Raw genomic sequence first — 15866 nt, 5'->3', positions numbered from 1 at the left:
GAAACACCTTGTGCAAAATGTCGCCACTTGTCCCCCACCTCACCTCCAGCACACAAATGCAGTTCAGCACTTACACTTTAGTCAGGACACTTATCGGGACCAATGTGTTTTACTCAGGATGCTTATCCATAACTCTACATCTATAATAGCTGCTTTGGGATCAGAAAATCATTATCATTCAGCATCACCACTATCACCTCCCTCCAATACCAAATTCAGGTGGTGAGTGCTAACAGACATTAAGCCAGAATGGGGCCACTCTGAGAAAAAAAAAATGGGAGGTATCAGTATGTTCCCCCACTCCCTTGGACAATAAAAAAGAAATAAACAAAAACAAAACCAGTCCAGTGAGGACTAGGGATGTACGGACTGTGTAAAATCCGCCCCGTCTGTGTTTTATGGATTGTCAGGAGCCTTTTGTTCCATCATCTGCCCACAGACAGATGCAAATTATTATTTTTTGTCTGTCATGTGGAAAAATATAGAAATAATTAGGTAAATATTTACATATTTATGCAAATATTTACATAATTTACCTTAGTATGTAATATTTAGCGTATTGTCCCCCATTCCATTCAACGTTTCCTCAGCAGAAACGTACGTATTTTCCTACACATTTATATGCATAAATTTTGGGAAAGTAAAAAAATCATCCAGAAGTCCATGGATTCCACGCGGCCTGAGGGGGTCACTCTGCAGTGGATTCCCCAGGTCGTATTCTTAGAAATCCGAGCTCATTTTAGTCCCTCTCAAATTTCTCCAGCATCCCTAGTGAGGACTGAACTTGTTCAGTAACCATGGAATGTTGAATGTCAGTTGGGAAAGAAATCCAAAATATGGGTGGGGGGTGGATGGAGCATTTTGGTGATGAGCGGAACTTGTGGGCTGGAACCCTGAAAAGGAGCAGTCCCCACTTGTACATTGCTTATTCCCAATTTCCTCATTGTTTGTGTCTAACATACATGGTTAGTACTCTGGACAGAGACTGTCATGCCTATGACTCTACACAGCCTTAGCAAGCGACTTCCTGCCACCACTTTAAAGAAACAAAAAGAATTGAAAAAATCGTAAAGTTACTAAATGTGCGAAATGGTGGCTCTTCCACATTCATGCTGTCATATATGGGTTTGTGATGTGTTTCCCTTCCCTCCCTGTTTAAATGACGGAGGGATGTCATTTTCACTAGTCACTGGTGAGTAATTCAGCTGCGAGCCAAAGGACATGGCTGAGAAGGGTGTAATAATTACAGCAGCATGTAGAAATCCTCCCATGTATTTCCTTGCAGGAGTACGATCTCAGAGAATTTCTGCAAGGCCGGCTTCAAGTAATTACTGTCACTTCATGCTTATCTGCTGGCTCTCTTGCTAGGTAGTTTCCCCACCCTCCCTGCCACTCCTTCGTGAATATACTGACTTGACAAAAGGAGCCATTTGTCAAGGTGGCACTCCAGCTCCTTTTCTTTTCCCCTTCCTTTGCTGAAATGGTGTGAGAGACTGCAGTCCAGGCTGGGATGATATGTACCGTATCATCTTAATAACAGAACCTGCAATGATCAATGAAAAATGGCCATTAGCTACTCCCAATTCAGCCATGTCATTGAGGGCCAATTTGAACGTCTTTATTTCCGATGTGCTAAATTGCCACTGCCTTTTCCCCAAGGGGCGGCAATTATATCTCTGCTTGGCCTGATGCAAGGTGCCGAGATGTGTGATCCTCACAGGCCACTTATTCCACAGGATGTATGTCACAGGAAGAGTGGGAGAGTGCAGTTTAAAGGAAGGGGAAGGCACTGAACTGCTAGAGCTGAAGAAAGAAATAGCCTGTCTAAAATGTAGGAAAATACTCCAGAAACATGAAACCTTCCAAAATAATGAGCCCATCGCTAGTGTTGCTACTGAGACTAAAATGGTTTCAGCAAAAGTTTGGACTTCAAAACCAGATAATGTGGAAAAAGGAGTGGGCGGTGACAGGGGCCGATTTTTCAGAGGTGATTTACCTTTAGGGAAGCCAAAGTCCCATTTATTTATTTTCTTTTAGGACCAAAAATATTCTCACATGAACACACATCAGTTGGGAATAGAGCCCACCGTCAAAATGGTGTTCTCCACCTGCGCACATGTATTCAACCCTTGGTGGCTCCCAGCTGAAAAGGGCTAACTGTTCTGCATCAGCCAGTTAAGCCCTGCTATAGTGAGGGCCTAGTGCTGGTGGACTGGACTACTCAGACGCCGTGAGGTCCAGATTACAGACTGTCTGCTCTGCTGTGGATTCTGGTTTGCACCAATATTTTTCCATTTTTGTTTTCCAGCTGTCACTCAACATTCCATGGTTCTTGACAACTACTGAGTAGGGGTCGGCAGGGACCACCGACCTGCTCTGGAGGCCAATTTGGGAATTCTGGATCAGACCTGACCTGCCATGGGCTGACCTGTAGCTGGGCCAACCTGCTTCAGCTTCCAGATCCGAAGCAGGATCTGGACAGACGAAACACCCCACCCAGCCATGTGAGCCCCTGTAACATTGCATAGATGGCTCATTTATGGCCAAAACCTATGCACCGTTGTTTAGGAAGAACAGTCCAAGATGGCAATGGCTGTGGACACTCCCTATGGGTCTAGGTAAGAAGCAGTCGGCTCGCACAGCTGTCTGGATCAGGCCAAAGCATCCTGAAGAGGTTGAGGAGTGGTCCAACCCACTTTAGGCTACTTCAGGCCACCCCCAACCTGCACCTGAACTGGACTGCTTCAGCCCGAATCATCTCAATCCCATTAGGGATTCAGGCCTAAGCAGTGCACAGCCCTACTACTGAGTATACTCAGTCCTTATTGGGCTTGTATTTGTGAGAGTTAGGTTGTGTGTGCCCACTTATGCTGTTCTTTAAATGTTTTGTATTTCTGTAAACCTCATGATTCCCCCAATATGACTAATACCCCCTCCTGTTTCTCAGTGGCCACATTTCCTTTCCAATTCTCCTCCTCCTCCTCGCTCCTTGGGGGCACTGAGTACATTATTAGAAGGAATAATAATGGTAAACAACTTCTTCTTCTTCATTTCATACTCTGCCCCAAATATTCCTCAACAGTTCCCTTTCATGTGGGTCTATGAGCAAGTGTATGTGAAACCCCACTGCCTCCAATGATAATCCAGGGGTAGCCCGAGATTCTTTTTTGCTTTTAAGTTTGTGGTGGTTAATTACTTGGGACTTAGATATGTACAAGTTACTCAGCTTTCACCATTAATCAAATAAATGAAATGAAAATAATTAGTCAACAGTGACTTTCTGGCTTATTAAAATCAGATCCAACTCAAATCAACATAGCTCAGAAATCAAATATAGCACAGGAACGAAACCTTCAGGCATCCCCCCCCCCCAATTTCGGTTCCCCCGGATGTTGACTGTTACTGTGCAGTGACATGTTGTTGTTGTTGTTGTTGTTGTTCAAATGATCTGTCTGATTAAAGCACTCAAAAGTGGGCAAAACCTATTAAATGTAGCAGAGATACAGACAAGCTTTGAGGGATTTATTTATTTATTTTACAATTCCTTAACAACAAAGCAAGCAAAATAATAAATAAATCAAAAAAATAATAATGTGAAAGTGGTATTTAAAGCATGGATGCTAGTTATTATTCCATTAGAAGATCCTGCTTTTACCCCCCGCCCCTGTCTGCATCTCTTGCTCTCTCTCTCTCTCTCTCTCTCTCCCCCCCCCTCTCCCTCTCATTTTTCCTCCTCTTTGTAATGGAATTGAAGAATAGGCAATTACTTCCTTTTATTTTACTGGCTCCCAACCATGTGCTCATTAGAACAAATGTTACCATTACCCCTTTTATTTTATGATTATTAAATTTAGATTTGATTGCTAATACTTTGCTTTTTACTGTAGGTTTAAAGGGGAAGGCTGACAATTACAGACCCTAAATTAAAGAAGAAGAAAAAGCAGACAAGATTGCAAAGGTTAGAGCTGAAGAAGGATTTTCCTGACCTTCCCAGGAGCCCAGAGAAAGGGACAGGAGTAATCCCAGTCTCTCCTGCAATTCTTGCATGGTATATAAAGGGATATGGGACAAGATTTCTCACATAGGCCTACCATGTGAACATGGGAAGGAGTGGTGGCAAAATAATGTAAGAAGATTCCTGGCAGATTGGGGCAAGTGTCCATTAAATCAAACATCCTATTTCCTACAGCATCCAATCTGATATTTCCATGCCGGGGCATGAAGGCAAGAATCCAGCCCTGCTATTGCTCAGCCAGCAACTGGTAATCACTGGTATATTGTCTCTAGCCCTGGAAACTCTACATAGCCATCCTATATACCAGGGTACACAACTTGCATCCAAAGGGCCCCCAAGACCTCTATTCAAACCTCCCAAAGGGTGCCTTGACCCCTTCACTGCTGCTGAATTTTCCCCATTTCCCCACCATATGAACTCTCCACTCTCTTCCTCAGAGACCTCATATGGAGCACTTTTTCCTGCCCTGCTAGTGTGATCACGTGTGTGCATATATATGTGTTCACATGTGTGCATGCATATGTATATGCATGTATGTGTGTATGCATGCATGGGTGTGTTCATGTGGGTCCCGGCCAATGAGACACAATCCTCAGGGCTGAAAAGGTTGGGCACCCCCTGCTTTATACTAATAGCAAACTCATTCTCCGATCCATATGGAGCCAAAACGGCACCATCCATATACAAGTGGGAGGTATCAGAGGGCCTGGGGAAACCCAAGCTTTGCAGAACGATACATACTCACAAACAATAGCAATGGCAATGATAACAACACCTTCAGAGTGGGGTGGGGGACCTTAAGAGATGGAACATCCCAAAAGCAACTTAATCAAGATGAGCATTGGTCAGTGGCCATGGGATGCTAGCTGGCAGTTGGGTGGGGGAATGGAATGGAATACCCTGGAGGATCCTGCAGTGGAGTTCCCTGGACTGGAGAAGTACATGGTTCCAGCAGTCACAACCTCTAGGGATGGCGGAGAATTTCTCCCCTAAACTTCGGGGGGCCGAGCGCCAATGTGTTCGGCCCCCCGAACACGTTTCGGGGAGAAATTCTCCGCCCCCCCGCCCCCCCCAGGATGGGACTTACCTTTGCCGAATGTCCCTCCCGGCGGCGGGTCCGGCTGGCGGTTCGGCGGGTGTTCGTCCGGGGCGGGAGCGGCAGCCGGTCTTTTGACCGGCTGCCGCCGCCGCCATTCCAATCAAAGAAAAAAAAAACGCCCCCGTGATAGGCTACGTGACGATTAACGTAGCCTATCATGGCTAGATTTGCAAAGTCAGCCATGATAGGCTACGTTAATCGTCACGTAGCCTATCACGGGGGCGTTTAAAAAAAAAACAAAAAACTTTTGAGTTCGCGGCCGGGCGAGGCGCCTCCTCCCCGGCCTGAATTTCGGCCGGGCGAGGCGGGAAGCCTCCCCCCCGGCCTGAATTTTGGCCAGGCGAGGTGGGAAGCCTCCCCCCCTGGCCTGAACTTTGCGGGGGGAGCAGCGAAGCGCCTCCCCCCCACCGCAAAAAGCTTCGAGGACAGGTAAGTGAGTTTTGTCCACCCCTACACAACCTCTGAACAGGAACACTCAACACCGCAGCATTTTGTTGCTGGTCCTACTTGTCAAGACTAATAACCATGGATAGACCAGTCTTCCATGAAGCAGATTGGGCCCTGGTCAGTTGAGGTGGGATAGATACATTTGGGGTGCAATCCTATGTGGATAGGCGGCTGCCTCCAAACTTGTAGGCGACCACCTATCCAATGCAGGGCAGGAGAAGTACAGAGGGGATCTTTCCCTCCGCGCTCCTCCTGCTCTGCATAAGTGGCTAGATAGCCAATTTTGGCTGTCTAGCTGCGGGAAGGTGGACCAGGGGAGGAGGCTGCCGGACAACACACTGGATGTGTCATACCAGCATTTCTGCCTTTCCCACCCTGGAACGCCTCCTGGAACATCCCATTTTGGCCGCTCCGTGCTCGTCTTCTGAGTGCGGGGCATGGGGCTGTACTGCACTGCCTATGAGGCAGCGCAGAAAGTGGGGAAAGTCGGTTCTCTGGGAACCGACCTTGGAGCATGGGCTCAGAGATTGGTTCCCGGAAAACCACATATCCTATGGCCATCTAGATGCTGACTAGCAGCCACAGGATTGCTCCCTCCAGTACTCAACTGGTTTGCAGTTAGTTCTCTGCTGGTGAAGTCCCCCACGGATGGGCCCTTCCTGAATTCATCCACAGCTTTGTTGCTGCCCTGGACTGAGATACAAAGAGCTGCATAAATTATGGGTTTTCTAAGGCTAAGATTAGTGATGGGTGAGAATTCCATTTCCACGTATTTTTGATAAGAATTTACCCAAATTTGCAGATGTAGGTCCAGGACTTTAAATGTTTAGCTTGTAGAAGTCTGGGTTTGAATTTTTCTGTAGTCAACTATGTTTGTGATGTTAAATTATAGGGTTGCCACCTCTTTATTCTGACACAATCCTCAGCTGTATGGTAGGTACATCATAGTCCTTTCCATGCTTGGAATAGATGTTGCTGTCGAATTTTGCTGGTGCCGATGGGTGAGAATTTAATTTCAATTTGTTTTTTATTAGCCCTGAAAAGTCTTAAAGGATATAGGCCTTCCCTGGCTCTGTAGAGGTAAAGGATGTCAGAGGAATGCAGTTAGGGGTTGGTTGGCTCAGCGAGCTTTTGTCCGCTTGCCACCCTGGGCTCCATTCCGAATTCCACCAGCTGGCCTGATTTGGCCTGCAGTGTGTTGGCCCAGCTGGTGGATGTTATGCATTTCATTTTATTTGCAAAATAGACATTAGCATAAATTGTGGCTGAAATTTGTGCAAAATATGCAAATTGTGGCCATAATTTACGCAAAAGTCTATTTATGCATATATATATATATATATATATATATATACTGGAAAAGTTCCTGGATTTCTGGAAAACCATGGCTCAGGGGTGCCTGTCAGGGTTGGATCTGAGCCCATAGAGTCCCAAAGCAGTTCTGATTCTGAGGAAGAGAGACAATCCGTGGGAGAAGAACCTGCTCATCTTTCAGGGGCACAGCTGGAGGGACAGCCTCTCCCTGTTCACATTCCTGAGAGAGACAGTGACCCTGGCAGGTAGAGGGAGAAACAACTTGAGCTTCTAGATGTGAGGCACAGGCGACGGTGCAGAGACAAGTGGGAGGTTATGGGCTCTGACAGGAGGCGCTCAGCCCGCTTGGCGCAACAACAACAGCTGGGCCTCAATGCCCCACAGGAAAGGGGAGGACTCTCCCCTCCTACTCCTTAAGTTCAGAGGATTGCTGCGCTTTTCCTCCAAAAGGAGACCAACTGCTTCCCCTGGTAGGCTGCTCCTTTGAGTTTTCCATTTAGGCTCTGGCAATTAGCATCTGTAAACGTCATTAGGTTGAATGGAAATAAAGCCTTGGAAAAGAGCCCTTTTGTCTCTGTGTTGATTCTAGCCACTTGAGGATTACAGAAGGCAGCAAGGGCACTCCTGAGAGCACGATGGAAATCCAGTGAGCCCCCAAAGGGTCAGATTTCCTGGTGACAGACATCACTTGTAGAGATTGTAGTAGTGGATGAATTGTGCCTGGAGGATTGTTAAGAGATCCAAGGCCACTAGGGTCTGCCCTGTGCCCAAAGACACAATTGGGGTATGCTGGAGCTCTAGAAGCCTCCTAACTCCATGAGCTTGCCACAGTTGAAGCATATTTCCTGATACCCCCACTCACTTTGCCTCAAACATGGGAGATGGCTGGCAGCGGCAAAGGAACTCCCATCTGTGTCCGAGGGTTGGGGAACCTCTTTCAGCCTGAAAGCCACATTCAGTTTCAGAGGAACTCTCGGGGGCCTCCTTCCAATGGTGGGTGGGGCCGAATGCAAAGGGGGTGGAGCCAAGGGCAGAAGGGGTGGGGCCAAAATGCCAACACTCCCAACATATTGAATAAAACTGTGCACAAATGGCCTCTTGAAATGTAAGAGAGTTAGATTGCAAGAGTCAAGGAGTCCTTGAATGCTCCTGTAGATATGGAATGGAGGTGCACAGGCTTTACGGGGAATGTAACTTTTACCATTCCCTCACCTTAACATCTGAATCACTGGTAGACAATCCATGTTTTCAGATTTTCAAGACTGCTATTGCCTTGTACTCTTTCCCTGTATGATGCCTAACCAGTTCTCAGCAGGAGTCCGGCGCTGCGGCTGCGATATAAATAATGCATTTTATTTTTTCACAAATGAGAAAATCAAAATCGAATTCCATATTTGCTCTCAAGAAATAATAAAAAAGAGGCTGGGTTACAGAGGCTAAACAACTTCAATAAAATAATTATAACAATAATAATTGAAATATTGTTACAAATGGGATAGGCTTTCAAGTTTTTGCTCTGATTTGGTGAGTGCGTGTATCCAACCTGTTACTGAGGCAAATTAAATTCTGCATATTATATGACCGCAGACACACTTGTAATAACCATCCCTTCCTTGGCATTTTCATTCCTTTTGCTTTTCTTGTTTGTAATGAATTTTCCCTGCAGACATTCATGGAAGTAAGCATTTGTTTATTATTATAAGCAATAAATAAATAAATAAAAATGCAGGGAAGGGGATGGGAGGGATTTTTGATTGAGCTGTGATGAAGAAATCCCCCATGGAAAGGCTAAGAGAACACCCCTTTTTAAAAAGAATAACACTTTGAGCCTTGTAAAATGTGGAACAGAGCCGGAACAGATGTGCACTGATAGGCCTATATTTCTCTTATTCTGGGTGTGGTGTCTGGGGGCCGAGTTGGCAAGAAATTGCAGAGCTTCGAGCCCCAGCTGGATGCCTGCAACATCCCTATCCACAACCCCTGTAGCAGTTTGTGAGGTTGTGCAGAGCTGTAGGGGAGGGGGGATGCCCTCTTCTGTTCTGGTGATGGAAACTGTTCTGTCAACAGAAAGACTTAATTGGATTCTACCCATTTTGGGATGAATAAATCACCAAAACCTGAACTCACCAAAGTTTTCTGAGTTCCATCTTGAAGCTCACCCCATCTCGAGCTTTGTTTTTGTTTTTTTCTCTTTTTGCATGAAAATCCATATGTATTTCCGCACATGTTTTCCCAGGTGTACGCATCAATTGTGCACATCTTTCCAATGTATGCATTCTTCTCCCATTGATTCAAGTATACTTGTGTGCATATTTCAAAAGTGCGTCTTTTTTCATGCACATTTTTCTGATGTACGTGTACCCATGATGGCAAACACATTTTCTTTGGTCTGCAGATCAGCTTGCAAGCTCGGAAATGCATGGACTTCGACTGCAGGTTGCATCTGAGTCTGTGTTCAGTCCAGAAGGTACAAACTGAGTAAATCCTGAAGTCTGAGAAGGGAACTCATAAGCAAAAGCAAGACTGTGTGCCAGGACCTAGCATAGATTCTGAGCATGCCCCAATTCTGGATTGTGAGCATGCTCCAATTCTTTCGGTAATTATAAGAATCGTCTGTTTTATAAGTCCAAAACTAACAGCTCCCACAGAGTAATGTATAGATTACATTTTTAAAATCCTTGTTGTTTTGAAGAGTGTGTGCTCTCCTGCAATACTCCAACAGAAATAGGGAGGACATGAGCACCGACCTTAATCTGGGAGGCTGTCAGACTCCACTGGAACCAGCCCCCTGGCCCCTGCTTTACTTTGAGAGACCTCTTTTATTCTCAAAATCCCTACCATACCTAGGGATATGAGAACTCACCCTAGCTCAGCTTCTCTGGGTGCCCACTGAAGCAGTGCCCCCACTCACACCACTCCTGGATCCATGTTCAGGCCGCCCATGAATTCGGCAAGTTCCCCAGGCTCACCATGGTCCTGTCCACTGAGCACCCGCCATTTTCCCACCTTTTATTTCCACACAGAAAGGACGTTTAAGAAATATGCATATTTAAATATGCACAGTTTGGGTCTGGGAAAGCTGAATAAGCATAATAATACAGGGATTATACCTCCAATATTGCACATATTAAGCTTCCCAGCCTCAAACTGCGCATATTTAAATTAGGGATATACGAAAGTTCCACCACGGATCTCAGGGAGTCCGAATGCCAGCGCATTCAGCCCCCTGAAATCAGTGGTGGAATGGCCCACCCCCCCAGGACGGGACTTACCTTGGGAGGATCTTCCTGGTGGCGGTGGCTATGGCGGCAGTTCAGCGGTGGTTCAGCAGCGGTGGCCGGTCTTCTGACCAGCTGCTGCCACCGCCATTTCCAGGTTAAAAAAACAAAAAAATGTGATAGGCTACGTAAAGGTTTACATAGCCTATCACGGCTAGATTTTAAAAAAACACCATGATAGGCTACGTAAATGTTTACGTAGCCTATCACAGCTGACTTAAAAATAAAACAAAAAAATGTGCGTACGCAAATGGCGGCGGCCATGGCCTCTGCCATTTGCATCCCTGCTAGCCAGCGGCTGGATGCAAATCCCTGCGGAGTGGAGCCGGCCGGCCAGGATTCCGGGTGGAGGGATGGAACGCCTCCCCCACAGCATCAACATAATCCGCGGAAAGATAAGTCACTTTCGTACGCCCCTAATTTAAATACACACATTTTTTAAACTTCTTTTTTTATGTAGAAACCAAAGGCAGGAAAATGCTGGGTGCTCACCGGATGGGATCGCGGTGAGTCCGGGAGGGCACGAGCGGGCATGAGAGGGTGCAAGCGGGGCACGGGTAGGGATGGCGGGGAATTCCACCATGGATTCCAGTGAGGCCGAATGCACTGGCATTCGGCCCCCTCAAATCCGTGGTGGAATGGCTTCCTGCCCCCTGCCCGCCCCCCGGAACCCCCCGGGATGGCACTTACCTGGGGCAGCCACAGCGGACGTGGCGGCAGCTTCGGCGGCGGTGTGGCAGCGGTGGCGCAGCAGCGGCGGTGGAAGGTGCGGTGGTGGGGGCGGTGCCAGGAGTGGCGGAAGGTTTGGCGGCAGCGGGGGCAGAAGGGGCAGCGGCAGCAGGGGCGGCAGGGTTGGTGGCGGGGGTGGGCAGGGGCGGGGGCAGGGGCAGGGGCAGCTGGTCTTCTGTCCGGCCACGGCTGGGCACAGCGTACGTAAATGGCGGCAGCTATGGCTTTAGCCGTTCTAGCCTATGTAAATATTTTTAGCCGTTCTAGCCTATGTAAATATTTACATAGGCTAGAACGGCAAAAAATAGCGAACGCAAATGGTGGCTGCCGTAGCCGCCATTTGCGTACGCGTTTTTTTTTATTTTGCTGTGATAGGCTACGTAAATATTTACGTAGCCTATCACGGTTAAGTACAGGGATGCTAACAGCGGTGGCTATGGCTGCCGCCATTTGCGTCCCTGCTGCCCAGTGGCTGGATGTCTGGCTGCCGGCGGAGCTGGCAGGCAGCTCTGCAGAATCCCCGCGGAGCAGAGCCGGCTGGGCAGGATTCTGGGGGGAGGGACGGAGCGTCTCCCCCCCCCACGTGAAACAGATCCACAAAACGGTAAGTGACTTTCGGACATCGCTAGGCACGGCGTAAGGATGTATGAAACCCCCCTTACCTGGCTCCGGGTTCCGCTGGTGGGGAGACGCTCCATCCCTCCCACCCAGAATCCTGGCCAGCCGCTCCGCTCCAGGGGGATTCCGCGGAGCTGCTGGCCAGCTCCGCCAGCAGCCGGACATCCGACCACTTGCTAGCAGGGACGCAAATGGCAGTGGCCATATTAAGACTTACATAGCCTATCACGTCTGGGTTAAAAAACAAAACAAAACAAATGTGTACGCAAATGGTGGTGGCTACGGACGCTGCCATTTGCGTTCCCTATTTTTGGTAGGGGTGGACGAAAGTCACTTACCTGTCCTCGAAGGACGTTCGCGGTGGGGGGGAGGTGCTTCGCTAGTCCCCCCGCGAAGTTCAGGCCAGGGGGGGAGGCTTCCCGCCTCGGCCCGGCCGAAATTCAGGCCAGGGGGGAGGCTTCCCGCCTTGCCCCGGCCGAAATTCAGGCTGGGGAGGAGGCTTCCCGCCTCGCCCAGCCGCAAACGCGAAAGTTAAAAAAAAAACACCCCGCGATAGGCTACGTGACGATTCACGTAGCCTATCATGGCTAGATCTGCAAAGTCAGCCGTGATAGGCTACGTGAATCGTCACGTAACCTATCATGGGTGACTTTTTTTAAAAAAAAAGCGCGTACGCTAATGGCGGCCCCCATAGGGAGCCGCCATTTGCGTTCCTTATTTAGTCGCTGTAGTCTACATAAATGTTTACGTAGACTACGGTGAAAATAAGGGCAACGCAAATAGCGTTGCCCTTATTTTCGCCGTAGTCTACGTAAATCTTTACGTAGACTACAGCGACCAAATAAGGAACGGGAATGGCGGCTCCCTATGGGGGCCGCCATTATCCGTACACACTTTTTTTTTTTTTTTTAAAGTCACCCGTGATAGGCTACGTGATGATTGACGTAGCCTATCACGGCTGACTTTGCAAATCTAGCCATGATAGGCTACGTGAATCATCACGTAGCCTATCATGGGGCGTTTTTTTTTTTCTTTCATTGCAATGGCGGCGGCGGCAGCCGGTCGAAAGACTGGCTGCCGCTCCCGCCTCGCTCGAACACCCGCCGAACCGCCGGCCAGACCAGCCACCGGGAGGGACATTCGGTGAAGGTAAGTCCCGTCCCGGGGGGGGGGGCGCGGGGGGCGGGGGGGGTTTGGAGGATTTCTCCCCGAAACTTGTTCGGGGGGGCGAACACGTTGGCGCTCGGCCCCCCGAAGTTTCGGGGAGAAATTCTCCGCCAACCCTAATTTTTGGTTGTCTTAGTCTACATAAATATTTACATAGACTAAGATGGCGAAACTAAGGGGGAACGCAAATAGCGTAGCAGATGTTATTTGCATTCTGCCTTATTTTCGTCGTCTTAGTCTACATAAATATTTACCTAGACCAAGATAGTGAAAATAAAGGGGAACACACATCTATCTATCTATCTATCTATCTATCTATCTATCTATCTATCTATCTATCAAAATGTGTTTAAAATGGATGGTCCACCCGGAAAAGAGCCTTCAGTGTGGTGGCCCCCTTCCTGTAGAATTCCCTGCCTTTGGAGGTCAGGCAGGCACGAATACACTGTTCCTTCTAGAGCCTCCTGAAGACATTATTTCAGGAAGTCTTCCTTGAGTGACCAGCTGTGATTTATTAAATTTGGCCTTATCAGAACATGTCTCCTTTAAAATGTTTTAATTGTTTTAAACTGGTGTTTTATTCTTTTATCCTTGCTGTTCACCACTCCAAAATCTTTAATGTGGAGCAATACTTAAATACTGTAACTAAATGAATAAATAAATGCATATTTGAAGAGAAAATAAGTTTAGGAAAGGGTGATTAAAATGCAAAGCTAGCCATGTTGGCTATAAGAAAAAAATAATAATCCAAGATTCATATTAGTGCAACATCTTTACTAGGACAACTCAGCATTCATTAAAAAATAAATAAATGCTGTTTTCGAGATCTCCAGTTCACTTTATCAGTCAAGATGTTAGAAAAAAGCTGTTTGGTGGGGCGGGGGTGGTATAGGAAATAAAACGGTTTGGGGGATCTCAAAAGTTTCCATATTTTGAGGTGACCTTTGAATTGGCCTAAGGTATTACACTAATATGGATTCTGTATTTAAAATGTGTATTGAAATGAACATTTTCATGTAGATTGGTGTTTTTTGGGTTTTTTAATGCAGATTAGTGTGACATGGGACTGAAAATTGGACTGATACTTCATCCCTACATAAAACTGCGAAGAGCTGAGATTTCCTGTTAGAAAATGCTTTCAAGTGTGCATGTGCATGTGGGAAAAAACTCAAAGGAAATACATGATGTCTCTCATCATTTTGACACATGTGTTTATTATTCTTAGATGCATGTGGTTAAAGTGCTCTTTGTGTGCAGTAATTCTTATGGGGATACACACACACACACACACACACACACACACTTGGTGCCATTCTAGGAATGGATGTAGCCTAATTATATCTGCACCTTTGACTGATACGATCAGGGACGAGAAGTATTAGTGATAGCCTGCCATTTGTCTCACCCCTTGATGAAATAAAATAAAACAGCAGAGACAAAATACTAACAGAAAAGCCCATAAAGGAAAAATTGAGTGAACAATAAATATGGTGTCTAAATGCAAAAAGGAAGCAATGGGGACCTGCAAAAGATTTGATCCCTAAACAGACTCCCTCCCCCATGGGGGGGGGAATCAACACCAAGAACTAAAGTGTAAAAGGTGAAGAGAAAGAATTGTTTTCATCATTGGTTTTCTCCCTTTTCATAATAACAATTCAAGTAGGCAGCTGAGAGACTTGTCTTTGTGTGCTGAAGCTATACTTTTCTCTTTAAAAAAAAATCACATCATTTTTAAAAGGAACAGTTGGCCTGAAAAGAAACAAAAGGAAAACAAAAGAAAAACCTCCAGCAGCAACTCCGGATATTCCTGTCAGAGGCTCTAAAAGGCTCTCTGATCTGTCCAGAGAATAGGGATGGCTTATTTATTTTATTTACACTACCTATACACTGCTTGATGACATAAGATCTCTAGCAGTTTACATAAAAAATACAACATAAAAACCAATGTAAAACAGTATAAAATAATAAATATATTAAAGCTTGCCATAGTTGGTGCCACTACCAAGAAGGCCTGCTTGCATCACTTGATGGCGCACTGTTCATTGTGGGATGACCAATAAGGCCACCTCAGCAGATCTCAGGGGATGACTTTGTATATATCTGTTCAGCTAGGTATAGAATCATAGAATCATAGAATAGTAGGGTTGGAAGGGGCCTACAAGGCCATCAAGTCCAACCCCCTGCTCAATGCAGGAATCCAAGTCAGAGCACCCTGACAGATGGCTGTCCAGCCTCGTCTTGAAGGCCTCCAGTGTGGGAGAGCCCACCACCTCCCCAGGTAATTGGTTCCATTGTCGTATTGCTCTTACAGTCAGGAAGTTTTTCTTGATGTTCAGCCGGAATCTGGCTTCCTGTAACTTGAGCCCATGATTCCATGTCCTGCACTCTGGGATGATCAAGAAGAGATCCTGGCCTTCTTCTCTGTGACAACCTTTCAAGTACTTGAAGACTGCTATCATATCTCCCCTCAGTCTTCTCTTCTCAACAAGGCTAAACATGCCCAGTTCTTTCAGTCTCTCTTCATAGGGCTTTGTTTCCAGTCCCCTGATCATCTTTGTTGCCCTCCTGTGACTGAACCCTCTCCAGTTTGTCTGCATCCTTCTTCAAGTGTGGTGCCCAGAACTGGACACAGTACTCCAGATGAGGCCTAACCAGTGCTGAGTAGAGGGGAACTAGTACTTCCAGGGATTTGGAAGCTATGCTTCTATTAATGCAGCCCAAAAGAGCATTGGCCTTTTTTGCAGCCACATCACATTGTTGGCTCATATTCAGCTCATATTAAGCTTGTGAGCTTGAGACCAGGTATCCTGGTCTCAAGATGTTTAAGGCTTTGAATGTCAGCAACAAAAGCTGGAATGTGGCTTGGCAGCTAATGGGCAGCTAGCACAGTTCTTTTAATACAGGTGTAATGTATGTATAGTTAGGCGCTCCACTGAGCATCCTAGCGACTGCGTTCTGCACTAGCTGCAGCTTCCAAACCAGGTGCAAGGGCAATCCCACATAGAGTGCATTTCAGTAGTCTAACCATAAGGTTACCACTCCCTGGGTCACCATGGCTAGGCAATCCCTATCCAGGAACAGGCATAGTTGGTGCACCAACTGAAGTTGGTAATGGGTGTTCTGGGCCAGTGAGGTCACCCGGGCCTCCAGTGACAAGGATTTATTTATTTATTTATTTATTTATTTATTTATTGCATTT

Source organism: Heloderma suspectum, chromosome 2, assembly GCF_057233095.1.
Source record: "Heloderma suspectum isolate Gila_16-S chromosome 2, 16-S_ref, whole genome shotgun sequence".
Classification (NCBI taxonomy): domain Eukaryota; kingdom Metazoa; phylum Chordata; class Lepidosauria; order Squamata; family Helodermatidae; genus Heloderma; species Heloderma suspectum.
This window is presented reverse-complemented; position numbering follows the sequence as displayed.